Below are 13,438 nucleotides of genomic sequence, written 5' to 3' on the forward strand. Positions count from 1 at the left end.
TCTACTGAAAGAAGTGTCAAGAACCACCCTTCAGAGAGAAAGACTCATATAACGAAACTCTATTTGTTAAAGTACTGCTCATCAAGCATGTATTAGCCATCAAAAACTACCTGCAACATGCAAACATTTCATAAGGCCGTAAGCACTATCTTGCAGAATGGTTCCAGGTGTTTTGTCTCAAATGGTGCTTGCAGCTAGGCAACCCTCCGAAAATTGTGCTGGCAATAGCCTTTGGTAACAACCATTACATCTGCTTTTGGCCCCCAATACTCAGTCAAAGTTTTGCTCCAGAAATTCTCATCTGCAAATGTTGGATATTCAGACATTTGCTATCACTATTTGATTTCAGTGTTTTATATTTACATTAACTGACAGCTGGTATCTTGACAGTACTTGACTGCTGATGCAAAATAGCCATCATTATCCAACAGAAGACTGCAAAAGAGAGCCAGTTTAGTGTAGCGGTTAAGACTGGGACACCAATCTGGAGAGCTGAGTTTGATTCCCCGCTCCTCCACTTGAAGCCAGCTGGGTGACTTTGGGTCAGTCACAGCTTCTAGCTCTCTCAGCCCCACCTAGGGTTGCCAGGCCCCCTCAACCTCCGGGTGGGGGATAGGGGCCTGGAACTTACCTTAGGAGAGAGCAAGTGCACGCATGCACCCCCACAGGCGCGATGACGCCACTTCAGAAGTGATGTCATCGCGCAGCCAGGGCCAGCGCACCCATTGAGGCCAGGTAGGCAGTGGCCCCAGGCGCAGGGTGCCGGAGGGAGTGCCAGAGGAGGCACGGGAGGGGGCGGGAGCTCACGTCACAGAGCAGCCTCGTATCCCGCGCCGCCGCCGCCCCCAGCACGCGCCCTCAGCCAGGCGCAGCCGCCGGAGGCAGGCATCTGCGGCGGCGTAGGCAACTGAGCGGGAGAGCTCGGAGGCCACCCATGCACCGTCAGAGCTGTCCGCTGCAGCGATCAGGCCGGCGGCGGCGCACGTGCGCGCGCTCCCGTGATGACATCACACGTGATGTCATGTAGGCTGGAGCACGCGCGCACTTGTGCGCGTGGGGGGGCACCTAGCCGACCGGCCACAAGCACCAAAAACCCTTGCGCCACCCCTGCGCGCAGCCCCTGGGAGCACGTCTAGGCTCCACAGGGGCTCAAAACGGGCCTGATCCATGCTGAAACAGCCCCATTTTTGAGGCACTGCAGAGCGCAGGAGCACTTCTGTGCTCTGCAGCGCCTGAAAATGGGCCCATTCTGCTGCACATGAGGCCCGTTTTGAGGCACTGCGGAGTGCCTCTCCTGAGCTCCACAGCGCCTGAAAACGGGCCCATTTCAGTGTGGATCGGGCCAGTTTTTGAGGTGCTGCAGAGCGCTCCCATGCTCTGCAGCAGCCCCAATCTGGGCCAAAATGGGCCCGATCCTGGTAATTGCTGCGCACGGGAGCGTGCAGTGCTGTGGGGTAGCCTGCTGGGAAGGTGCGCCCCCCACCGGTTAGGTAAGTGGGGTGGGGGCGGGGGATTCCCCGCCCCCACCAGGGGTCTGGGATCCCTAGCCCCACCCACCTCACAGGGTGTTTCGTTGTGGGGATAATGGCCATTTCCACACACGTTGAATAATGCACTTTCAATGCACTTTCGCAATCCTTTTGAAGTGGATTTTTTGTTCCACACGTGGAAAATCAGTTTCAAATGTTCACTAAAGAGTATTGAAAGTGGATTATCCAACGTGTGTGGAAGCAGCCAATAATGGCATCGTTTGTAAACTACTCTGAGTGGGTGTTAAGTCATCCTGAAGGGTGATATATAAATCTATCATCATCATCATATGAATTCTGCAAATGCTGGCTTGTATGCTAATTTAAACTAGCACACGCTCTTGTAACTGCCTACCACTCCTCCATTGTCCATGGGCCCAGTTTCCTCCAGCTGAGGACCCTATCCCTCCTGCTTCTATTGTTCAGTTCCACTTTGTTCCCTTGTAAGTGTGTTAGGACTGCAGCCTCACTCATGGCTTCTAACACCTGAAACCCATCAGGTCTGAGACTTGGTGGCAATAAAACCTCTTCAGTCTGGACCTTTATAACAAGTGGCAGAACAGCCTGACCTTTGAGGCTGTATACAGTCATCAGAAGTCAGAAAAGATACGCACAACCACCACACATGATTCCCCCTCCCCTTTTTCCTAGCAGTCCACCATAAAAACAGTAAGATCTTAGGAACTGTATAACAGCTAATTATCCCTTGTCCTATGTCAAGCCAAAAGGCTAAGCCATAGTACAGGAATTTAGGATTAATGACATAGTGAGCCTCATCCATAAGATGGTGTGTTGAAATGGAGAGTCGTGAAGCTTGATTGGGAGGGGAAGATGTGGAAAAGAACGCAGTGGAATCTTTTCAGCTACTGCAAAAGCCCATGGCAAATTTAGTCAGGCAAATCCAAGTGAACCAAATCACAACCTGACCTCATCCACACCATTTTAGCAGCATGGGAAAAGTGGCCTGTTTTTGTTTGTGCGTTTCTATAGAAGTACCAAAGTGTCACTGACCCATCGAAACTTTAGTCTTTCCCTATCATATTCTTTCTCCTCTGCTTACCTGAGAGTGCCCCATATCTCCACTAGCACTTTCTCCCCTCAGTTTTATGTTCTTGGGATTACATATGTACACATCAGAGTAAGCTGCACTAAAAACAATGGGCTTCCTTCTGAGTAAACATGCATAGGATCAGGTTGCAATCCTATGCACATTTATTTCTAAATGTGAGCAATAAGGATGGAATCCTATAGTTACTTCTGCGTAAGCCCTGCTGAAATCAGTGAGACAGCTGAGTAAACATGCATAGGATTGGGTTGCAATTGTACACATAGTTAGAGGTGTCCCTCTGAATTCAATAGGACTTCTGTCCTTTCTTTTTCCTGAATGTATTTCCTCTCTTTACTGGGCTGTCTTTCCTTTTTTGCAGGTAGCAACATTGCAGGACAATGCAAGACTAATGGTGCAAATTTCACAAGCAAAAATTTGTGCCACCACCCATCTGGTTTCTCTAGTCCCTTCAACCTACCCCTTCATAAAGTCTTCTCAGCCACTTGTAGAGAACTACTTGCTAAGAGAGAGCACTGCAAAAGCTACTGGTTGCCGTAGGAAGAGAAGGAAATAATCAGTCATTGGCAGAGACAAAGCTCTTGGAAGCTGCAGTATAATGGCCTGTGAGGTGCACTTTATAGAGGTCCCACATGTGACTCATGAGCCAATGTTTAGCAATCCTGATTCAGTAAAAAAAGAAGTGGCTGTAGTATTTTTATGGGGCCAATCTAAAAGCCTAAATTGCACAATAACTTGTCTCTAGGGCATTAGTCAGGAAGAGACTAAAAAGGCTTAAGAGTACCATCCACCACAATCTTCTGTGCACATCCGATTGAGCAAACTGAGAAATTACATGGCTGAAGCCATCATAAACCACTAGCTGGAAAACAGAGTAAACAATCTGAGTTATAGGATCAATGTGTAATTTTTATTTTAAAACATGTTTCTGAAAACTTAGTTTGTTGCAGCATTGCATTGAAGAATTCCTCCTGTCTGGATTATTCAAAATTCAAATCTTAGTCCAGTATGTGATCTTGCATCCAGGCTAAAATGAAATGCATTAACACTGCAAAAAATACTACATGAAAACTTAAATTTGGGATGGTAAAAGGTAAAGGTGCAAGCACCTGTGCAAGCACCTGTGCAAGCACCGAGTCATTACTGACCCGTGGGAGGAATGTTGCATCACGACCTCAGAAGGATGGAAGGCTGAGTCAACCTTGAGCCGCCTACCTGAACCTGGTTTCTGCCAGGATCAAACTCGGGTCGTGAGCAGAGTTTGGGCTGCAGTACTGCAGCTCACCACTCTACGCCATGAGGCTTCTTATAAATTTGGGATGAGAATTTCTTAAAAGCGAGAGATTGATGGCACAATCACAAACTATTCCAATGAGAAAGAAAAATGGGAGGTACCTAAAGAAGTCAGGGTGGCTCATTTAATAGCTTACTAAAGATCTGAAAATTAAAAAAGGAATATTTAAGAAATAAAAGGAGGGCTGCATAACCAAGGATGAATATAAATAACTTTCCAGTGGTTGTAGGGAGAGTGTTAGGCTAAAGCTCAATATGAGCTTAAGCTTGCGAAAGATGCTAAACTCAACAAAAAGGGGTTCTTTGGTTTTGTTCAGAGCAGGAAAAAGGATAAGGAAGTGTGAGGCCCACTGTGGAGAGAGGAAAGTAAGATTTTAACAGGTGATAAAGAGGGCAGAACTGCTCAATTCCTACTTTGCCTCGCTTTTCACTTGCAAGGGGAACTGTGGTCAGTCTGGCAAAAAGGGAACACATGAGGAAGAAATGGAATTGCAGCTTAGAATTGACATCAGAGTGGTACATAAACACTTAGCTTCTTTAAATGAAACCAAGTCCTCAGGACCAGATGAACTACACCCTAGGCTACTAAAGGAACTTGCTAATGTAACTGCAAAGCCTCTTTCATCTTTGAGAATTCTTAGAGTACAGGTAAGGTTCTAGAAGATTAGAGGCGGGAAAATGTTGTCCCCATTTTCAAGAAGGGGAAAAAGAAGGAGCCCGGTAATTATTTAATGGTTGTTGTGGGTTTTCTGGGCTGTATTGCCATGGTCTTGCCAAGACCACGGCAATACAGCCCGGAAAACCCACAACAACCATCGTTCTCCGGCCGTGAAAGCCTTCGACAATACACTGGTAATTATTGATCCATTAGCTTGACATCCATACTTGTAAAGTTCCTGGAACAAATCATCAAAGAGTTGGTTCCTGAGCATTTAGAAAAGGCAGCTCTGATTGCTAAGAGCCAGCATCAAGAACGAGTCATATCAGACTAACTTTATCTTGTTTTGGGAGAGAGTTACTACTTTGGTGATTGGGAATGCTCAGAGGAATGCTGTGGACATAGTTTATCTTGATTTCAGTAAGGTTTTTGATAAAGGTTCCATTTGATATTCTGGTTGACATTGGTAACATGCAGTTTGGATCCTATTATTGTTAGATGGATTTGTAACGGGTTGATGGATCGTACCAAAAGAGTGCTTGTAAATGGTTCCCTTCATCTTCTTGGAGAGGAGTAACAAGTGGAGTGCCTCAGGGATCTGTCCTGGGCCCTGTGTTGTTCAACATCTTTATAAATGACTTGGCTGAAGGAACAGAGGAGATGCTCATTAAATTTGCAGATGGTACTAAATTGAGAGGGATTGCAAACATAGTAGAAGACAGAAGTCAAGATTCAAAGTGATCTTGACAGGCTGGAAAACTGAGCTAAAACTAACAAAATGGATTTCGACAGAGATAAATTTAAAGTTCTGCATTTAGGTAGGAAAAATCAAAGGCACACGTATAGGATGGGGGAGACTTGTCTTGGCAGTAGTGCATGTGAAAAGGATCTAGGGCTCTTAGTAGATCATACCCTGAACATGAGACAGCAAGGTAATGCTGTAGCTAAAAAGGGAAATGCAATTTTGGACTGTATCAACAGTAGTGTCCTGATCATGTGAGGTGATGGTATCACTTTACTCTTCTCTGGCTAGACCTCAATTGGAGTATGGCGTTCAGATTTCAGCACTGACATTTAAGAAGGATTTTGACAAGCTGGAACGTGTCCAAAGGAGGGCAACAAGGATGGTGAGGGGTCTGGAGACCAAGTCTTATGTGGAAAGGTTGAAGGAACTGGATATGTTTAGCCTGGAGAGGAGGTGACTGAGAGGTGATATGATAGCCCTCTTCAAGTATTTGAAGGGCTGTCACATAGAGGATGGAGCAGAGTTGTTTTCTGTTGCTCCAGTAGACTGGATCAGAAACAAAGGGTTAAAATTAAAGCAAAAGAGTTTTCAACTAAACATTAAGAAGAATTTTCTGCCAATAAAAGGGGTTCCTTAGTGAAACAGACTTCCTTGGGAGGTGGTGGGTTCTCCTTCCTTGGAAGTATTTAAGAGGCTAGACAGTCATCTGACAGCTTTGATTCACTGACTTAATATGAATGTACACAGATCGAGAGAGAAACTGCATGAAGGGATGAGCTGGTGCTTGGTTCTTGTGGCTCTTTCTTATATGCCCATAGTAACAAAGCCCATTGTGGGGGAAAATACAACAGGCTCTAGAAAGGGGAGGGCAGGCAAATGGGCATTGCCTTCTCCTCCATGACCAATCCCAGCTGGGTGAAGGTGGGGGCAGACATTGCCACCTTCTCCGTGCCTGATCCCGGCCAGGTGAAGGGGTGGCGGGCATTGCCACCTGCTCTGCTCCTAATCCTGGGTGGGTGAAGGGGGGGCTCTTGATCCTGGCCAAGTGAATGGACGCAGGCATTGCTTCCTGCTCTGTGCCTGGTTCTGGCAGGTTGAAAAGGGATTGGGCATTGCCACCTGCTCCGCTCCTGATCCCAGCTGCGTGAAGGTGGGGACGGGCATTGCCACCTGCTCCGTTCCTGATCCCAGCTGGGTGAAGGCGGGGATGGGCATTGTGACCTGCTCCGCTCCTGATCCCAGCTGGGTGAAGGTGGGGACGGGCATTGCCACCTGCTCCGCTCCTGATCCCAGCTGGGTGAAGGCGGGGATGGGCATTGTGACCTGCTCCGCTCCTGATCCCAGCTGGCTCCTGATCTCAGCTGGATGAAGGCCAGTTCTGCCTAGTTGTTGAGCAGGCATTGCCACCTTCTCTGCTCCTGATCCCCGCCTGGGCTTCTTGCCACAGTGTGCTCTCTGGAGGGACAGGCTGCCTTGTCTGGGCTTCCATCCACGGCAGCACCCTCTGGAGGCACACCAAAGTAGGAAGTGAGTTGTCAGGAACACAGTTAGCCTTTTATATAGTAGGATGGTAATGCCAGTCACTACTTTGGGATCAGGAAGGAATTTTCCTCTGGGCCAGATTGGCCAGGGATCCTGGAGGCTTTTTGCCTTCCTCTGGGCATAGAGTAGGGGTCACTGAGGGAGGTGGGTGGGGAAAGATAGCTATGAATTTCCTGACTTGTGCAGGGGGCTGGACTAGATGACCGTGGAGTCCCTCCTAGTTCTATGTTTCTATGCTCCTCGGTAAGTGCCTATTTGCAGCTGAGAAGAAACAGACATGCAAGCTCTTCCCTGTTCCTTCTAGTTGTCCCCCAACAGATCAGAAAACTCCACAGCAGCCCCAAGTTTCTGTGTGGCAATACTGCTCCCTCCCCTCATTCCCCGTGGTGTGAAAAACAAACTGTTATTCCCCAGCTGCTACCGACAACCCTGAGAGTATCTCCTACTAAACAGAGCTGTACATCTAGTAGTCTGTACCTGTATTGCTGTTAAGAGCTCTGCCTAGTTCTTGAACACCCCACTATCCTCTTACAAGCAAATGTGGGGATGTTGAACCCCAACTCTGCACATGGAAGCTAACGTGCTCTAGGGATGACAAGTTTACGTCACTTCAAATAACAAGACTGAATAGGTGGGGTGTGCTTCCATACACCAGAGTTCACAGCATCCAAAACTTAATAAATGAATAAAAGGATACAAATACAATCTTTTGGAGTAAGGGAACAAAGAAAAGGTGAAAACCTACACTAGGCCTTTAATTAGAGCAGGCTCGCTTTACTTGAAGTTGCAGCAGTTTAAAGTTCATCATTATCTCAGATCTCCTGGTTTGGACTTCACTCCATCGTCCCCAGCCCTGTGGACCATACGGAGTCCCTAATTCATATCATGGCTTATGCTCATCCCCAAGAGCTGCCCAGACGGGAACAGAGATTTCTTCCTCATATCCTGAGAATTTATCATCTGTCTGGGGGAGTCTGTCCCACATGGGGGAGTATCATTTGGATCTACCCCCGCCCCCACACACACACCCCAAAGGAAGACCAGCAGTCTCGGTCCCCTTTGGGTGAAACCCAGCAGCAGAGTGTGAATTACTAGCCATTATCTTGCTTTGACCAGTGTCATTACCATAACTAAGAGATGCTGCGCTCTATACCTTGAGCTTGATGGCTCCTTCCTTCAGTCTCTCCTTTCAGCCAGCAACCAGTCTGCAGCAGGGCTTCCTGGACATGGAAAGAGAGGAGCCACAATGACTGGAATATTGTGGTGAATTCTTGGATGAAGGTGGGCTTGACAGCTCCAGGTTGGGAAATTCCTGGATACTTGTGGGGTGGAGCCTGGAGAGGGCAGGGACTGGGGGGAGGAGAGACTTCAGCAGGATATAATACCATACAGTCTACCTTCCAAAGCATCCATTTTCTCTAGGGGAATGAGCATTCTCCTCAGCAGCTTTGATTTAACTTAGGTTGACTCCTCCCACTCCAGGCCCACTCCTCTCCCCTCCAGCTCCTGGGTTATTCAGTGGCTTCCTTGCAGCTCAGTGTGTGGCTTCTTTCAAGCCCCACCTGAGTAGCCAGTTGGTTTCTCTCCGCCCCACAAAACACTTTTTACCACTAGCAATGGTAATTTTGCTAGTGTGGCTTGAGTTCATGCCATTCACAGCAAGGATATTTCCTTTTCAATATTGCCAAGGCAATTCCAAGACTTACAGATAATCTAAAATAGAAATACGGTTGGAAGTCAGGACTATTTGGTGTGGTAAGTGACCTATGGGTCACCACTGGGGAGAAAAATGGATTCTAAATAGAAATAAATGAATACTTAAATAGTTACTGCATGTTGACAGCTCACATTGTCATCTCCACAAGGGGCATTGACTGAGACCGTCCCCCTCCCCTGCTGCTTCTCACCATCCAGAGCAGCGAATGATTCTTCCCTCCTACCCCACCCCCCATGCCTTTAAACCCAGCACAGCAAGCTGCAGTTGCCTAGACATTAAGGGACTTATTGCTTTGCACAATAGTTGTGGAAACCCTTTAACAGTCATGTTGTCCTGAAGAACATCTTAACAATAAGGAAACCTCCCCCACTCAGGGAGCCACTCATGTAGGGTTGCCAACTTTTAAGCTTGTCCCTTTAACATCAGTCTGATCTGCAGCACTTATCAGGTGAGTGTTATTTAGCTCCGTGCCAAGAAGCTTCAACTGCCCACTTCTGCATACTAATTGTCTCTTAAATAGACAGGACTGTAGGCAATCTTACACTGTTGGGTATGGTTGGGCATGAGATCTGTAGGATTTGGGGGCTAGAACACTGAAGTAGGACCAATGCCAAGCAATTGGAGGGGAACATTGCTAAGCTTCCCTCTACTTGCTCATTGTCTTTGGGATTTAGAAGGATTAAACTGCCCAATGAAGCTTTCTAGGTGTTTGAGGGGTAGATCTGTAACTTTGAGGAACGGAGACCGACTCCACTGGGCCCCATCCATGAGACTCTAGGTTCAGGCAGGTTTAGGCTTTTATTTTTACTTATTTATTGTGTGCGTGTAAAATTTTGTCAAGTCACAACTGGTTTATGGAGACCCCAGCAAGGAGCTTTCAAGGCAAATGAGAAGCGGAGGTGGTTTGCCATTGCTTTCCTTGGGGGGTCTCCTGTCCAAGTACCAACCCTGCTTAGCTTCCAAAATCTGACAAGATCGGGATATACCATGCTGCCTTCCCTCCCCATTTATTTATTTATTGAGAGTGGAAAATAACAAATCTCAAGAAGAGAGAGGGATCCATAGATCGGGGAAACAAACGGAAGTATTTTGCTTCAGGGCGATTCTTCAGATTTCCTGACTGTAAAAGCAGTTTTTTCTCATGAATCATATTCAACTTTCTGAAGAAGAAGCTGCAGCGTAAAGAAAAGGAAGCTAGGGAGAAGAATGTTGCTGCAAGATTCAAAGCAACACCCTAAAACAGAAACCAGAGAACCACCGTGGTGTAGTGGTTAGAATGACAGACTAGAATGTAAGGGACCTCGGGTATGAATCCCTGCTCTGCCATGAAAGCTCACTGGATGACCTTGGGCCAGTCATACTCTCCTAGCTGAACCTACCTCACAGGATTGTTGTGAGGATAAAATGAAGGAGAAAGATGTAAACCACACTGGGGAGAAAGACAGGATATAAATGAAGTGAAGAAAATAAAATAAACCAGGTAAAGCCTTTTATTAGGACCAATTACTATGATATAAATCAGTGTGCAGGTTTTCAAGTGCTCCAGGACACTCCAACAGGCTGGGTGTTTAAGAGGGTGGTGGTGGTAAGTTTCAGGCCATCATCTTGTCTTGCTAGCAAAAGACTTTGAAGCAGCCACCCCCACCCCCCTTTATACATCCAGGCTGAAGAAGAGTTCTGGAGAACTCATAAGCATGAACACTTTGCGGGGTGTGTGTGTGTGTCATTTTTATTGGTCTTAATAAAAAGTATCACTGGGCTTCTGTTTTAGGAAGAAGAATATGAATGTCAGTGACGAATCGATTCTAACCTAATTGGTGGTGGCTTACCAATTTATTTCTCCAGTCACCTGTTTGCCTGGTTTTATGGTTCTGGCTTCTGAAAGGACAGTTTTATATTTGGTTGCTTTTATACTGCGTTTTTTCTATTATGATATTATACTGTGGTTTTAGATTGTATTTTATTATAGGCATTATGCACCCCTACATTTAATACTATTGTTCTGCTGTTTCATGCTTCTTTATTGTTGTTGTTCTTTTAATTTTTGTAAACCATCTCTTAGCTGAGAGTACAGAATTTAAATAAACTTTAATCAGGGGTGGAAGCCTTTTTATTAAACTGGTGGTTTTTGTGGCACAAACAAGAGCCGATTAGCTGCTTAGAGCATCACAGTGATGCTTTAACACTTTCCAATGGCCTTTTGGAAAATTAATGCATTCCTAAAGTAATTTGGAAGAAACAATTACTTCCAAGGCCACCATTCAATTTATCAGTCAACCTGATACTTTTCTTTGCTTCTAGAAGCTCCATCTTCTTCTCACTTAGTTTTTCAGCTTTGTGCCTTCCTAGATGTAGAGGTGGAGGGACATGAAAAATACAGAGTTCAAGGAAAGAAAGTCTTTCTCATCATGGCACAGATATAGTATGAGCTGTTAGTCAGGGTGGCCAAGGACAGCTCAAAGGAACAACAAAGAATAACTACTGGGATGTATTTGTTCTGTGTTACAGATAGCAGAAAGAACACTAGAGGACCCAGTGCCTGGGACTTCAGCACTGGAAGAAACAAAGAAGATTGAATCTGAAAGACCAGGCCCTGGAATTGAGATGTCTAAAGAAAAATCAAGTAAGAATATACTGACCTTTTGCGGGGGGCGGGGGGGGGGCAAGAGGAAACAGTCAGCACTCATACAAATTAACCACTCGATGACAGTTCTTGTCAATTTTCCTTAAAAAAATTATTTCCCCCCTGAAGAGCGGGGTCTCAGTGGCTTTCTTTGGCTTTCAGACTGCAAGTCAAGCATTGCAGTGTTTTGCTCAGTATGTTTACCAGGCAGGAACAGGTGACAGCTGTGCTCACCTGTTCAGGTTCCACTGGAAGAGGGCTCTTTGAACTTTTAATTTAATTTATTGTATTTATATTCCACCCTCCCTGCTTTCGCAGGCTCAGGGCGGATAACAGAATACAAATATACACACATTTTAAAGATGTTCTGCAGGAAAATTGTTTAAGATTTAAATAAATACACTGGTAATGCCCCAGATGATCAGCAAATACGGAAGGAATACACTAAGGTTTAGTCAATTTTGTTTATTAGTCTAATTAAGTAAACTGAATTGGAGCAAAATAGTCATCTGTATTGCAACAATCCTGCTACTCAATGAAATCTTGTGAAGAAATGCTTCAGTCCCTACCCAGGCAAGATTTCTCTTGGGTCAGGCACCAGCATTTTACAGTTCTGTGCTCCATGGCCTGCTACGCTCCACTCTTCAATCTGGGGCCATGGTGATATTTTTTTTCTGGGCCATTTTATCTCCCCAATCTTTAAGGGTTTGGCCCATTAGGGAAACTGGACTGAGACTTCAGCATTCAGACTACAGAGAGTGCTTCACATGACACCTGTCCCACAATACTGGAGTGGAAAGGACCCGGCATCAAATCACTGTATGTGATGCTGAGCTCTGTCTCCAGGCCAAAGGCTTGGCTTGAAAGGTCATGACTGGCAGGTGTACTCAGTGAGGGCTATTTAATTTTGACATGCTGAATTTGCAGCTGTTTCTTCTTCCAGGCATACTTGTTATTGTCAGTGTAGCAGCTGCAGCCTGTGGTTGTTTGTCTGTGTTTGCATCTAGTCCTATTGGTCCAGAGAAAAATCTGGGTCAAACCACAATAACATAAAGCAATGTCATAGATCCAGAGGAGTTAGCCATGTTAGTCTGTAGTAGCAAAATAATAGAGTCCAGTAGCACCTTTAAGACTAACCAACTTTACTGTAGCATAAGCTTTCAAGAACCACAGTTCTCTTCATCAGATGCATGGAGGGCAAGAAGAAACAGGCCATATATGTGTAGGTGGTGAGGGGAGGGGGGAATAGATGTAAATCTGTTTACTTCTGGTAACGAGATCAGTTTGCTTCTCTTAATGAAATCAGTTACTTCTGATAATGAGATAACCATTCATAGTCTCTATTTAATCCAAGTCTGACTGAGTCAAATTTACATATGAATTCCAACTCAGCAGCTTCCCGTTGGATTTTGTTTTTGAAAGGTTTCTGTTGAACTGTGGTGATCTTTAAGTCCTTGGTGGAATGTCCTGGTAGATTGAAGTGTTCTCCAACTGGTTTCTGGATGTTGCCATTTTTAATGTCAGATTTGTGTCCATTTATTCTTTTGCAGAGAGGTTGTCTGGTTTGATCTCATTATCAGAAGTAAACTGATTTACATCTACTCCCCCCTTCCCACCCCACCTATATGTCTGTAGCCAGTTTCTCCTTACCCTCCATGCATCTGACGAAGAGAACCGTGGTTCTCAAAAGCTTATGCTATAGTAAAGTTGGTTAGTCTTAAAGGTGCTACTGGACTCTTTACTATAAAGCAGTGTGCAAGTTTTTCTGTTCTCTGGAACTCTTCATCTCTGGAACTTTTCCTCTCTATTTTTTAATCCAGCCCAATGAGAAGTTCTCCAAAAGGTTTTGTGTTATTTCAGTTGGCCCGAATAAAAGCTATAACTTGGCTTTTGTTGGTTTAAATGTTTATTCTAGAGAGATACACTGTGGTGCGTGCATGTACATTATTTTGAAACCTACGGTGCAATCTTTGACTTGCCTGCCTGAATGAGGGACCAGCAAATGAGTATTTGCAAAGCTGTCTGGGGTGGCTACACATCTTGAAACAGTTCTTCCTAGGCATCATTTGTAGAAATTGCTGCAAACTTGTAAGGCCTGCCTCATAATATCTCTCCTATACATGCAATTCTCATGAATCAAGAAATGGAAGGGAGGGGGCTGGTACAAATAGCTGGCATATATAGGCCACATCCAGGTAAAAGCTTGCATCAGGTTCTTCCTGAACCCCGAGGTCCTGCAAAGTCCAACCCACTTTTAGGCTTGGG

This window comes from Eublepharis macularius, chromosome 10, assembly GCF_028583425.1.
Source record: "Eublepharis macularius isolate TG4126 chromosome 10, MPM_Emac_v1.0, whole genome shotgun sequence".
NCBI lineage: Eukaryota > Metazoa > Chordata > Lepidosauria > Squamata > Eublepharidae > Eublepharis > Eublepharis macularius.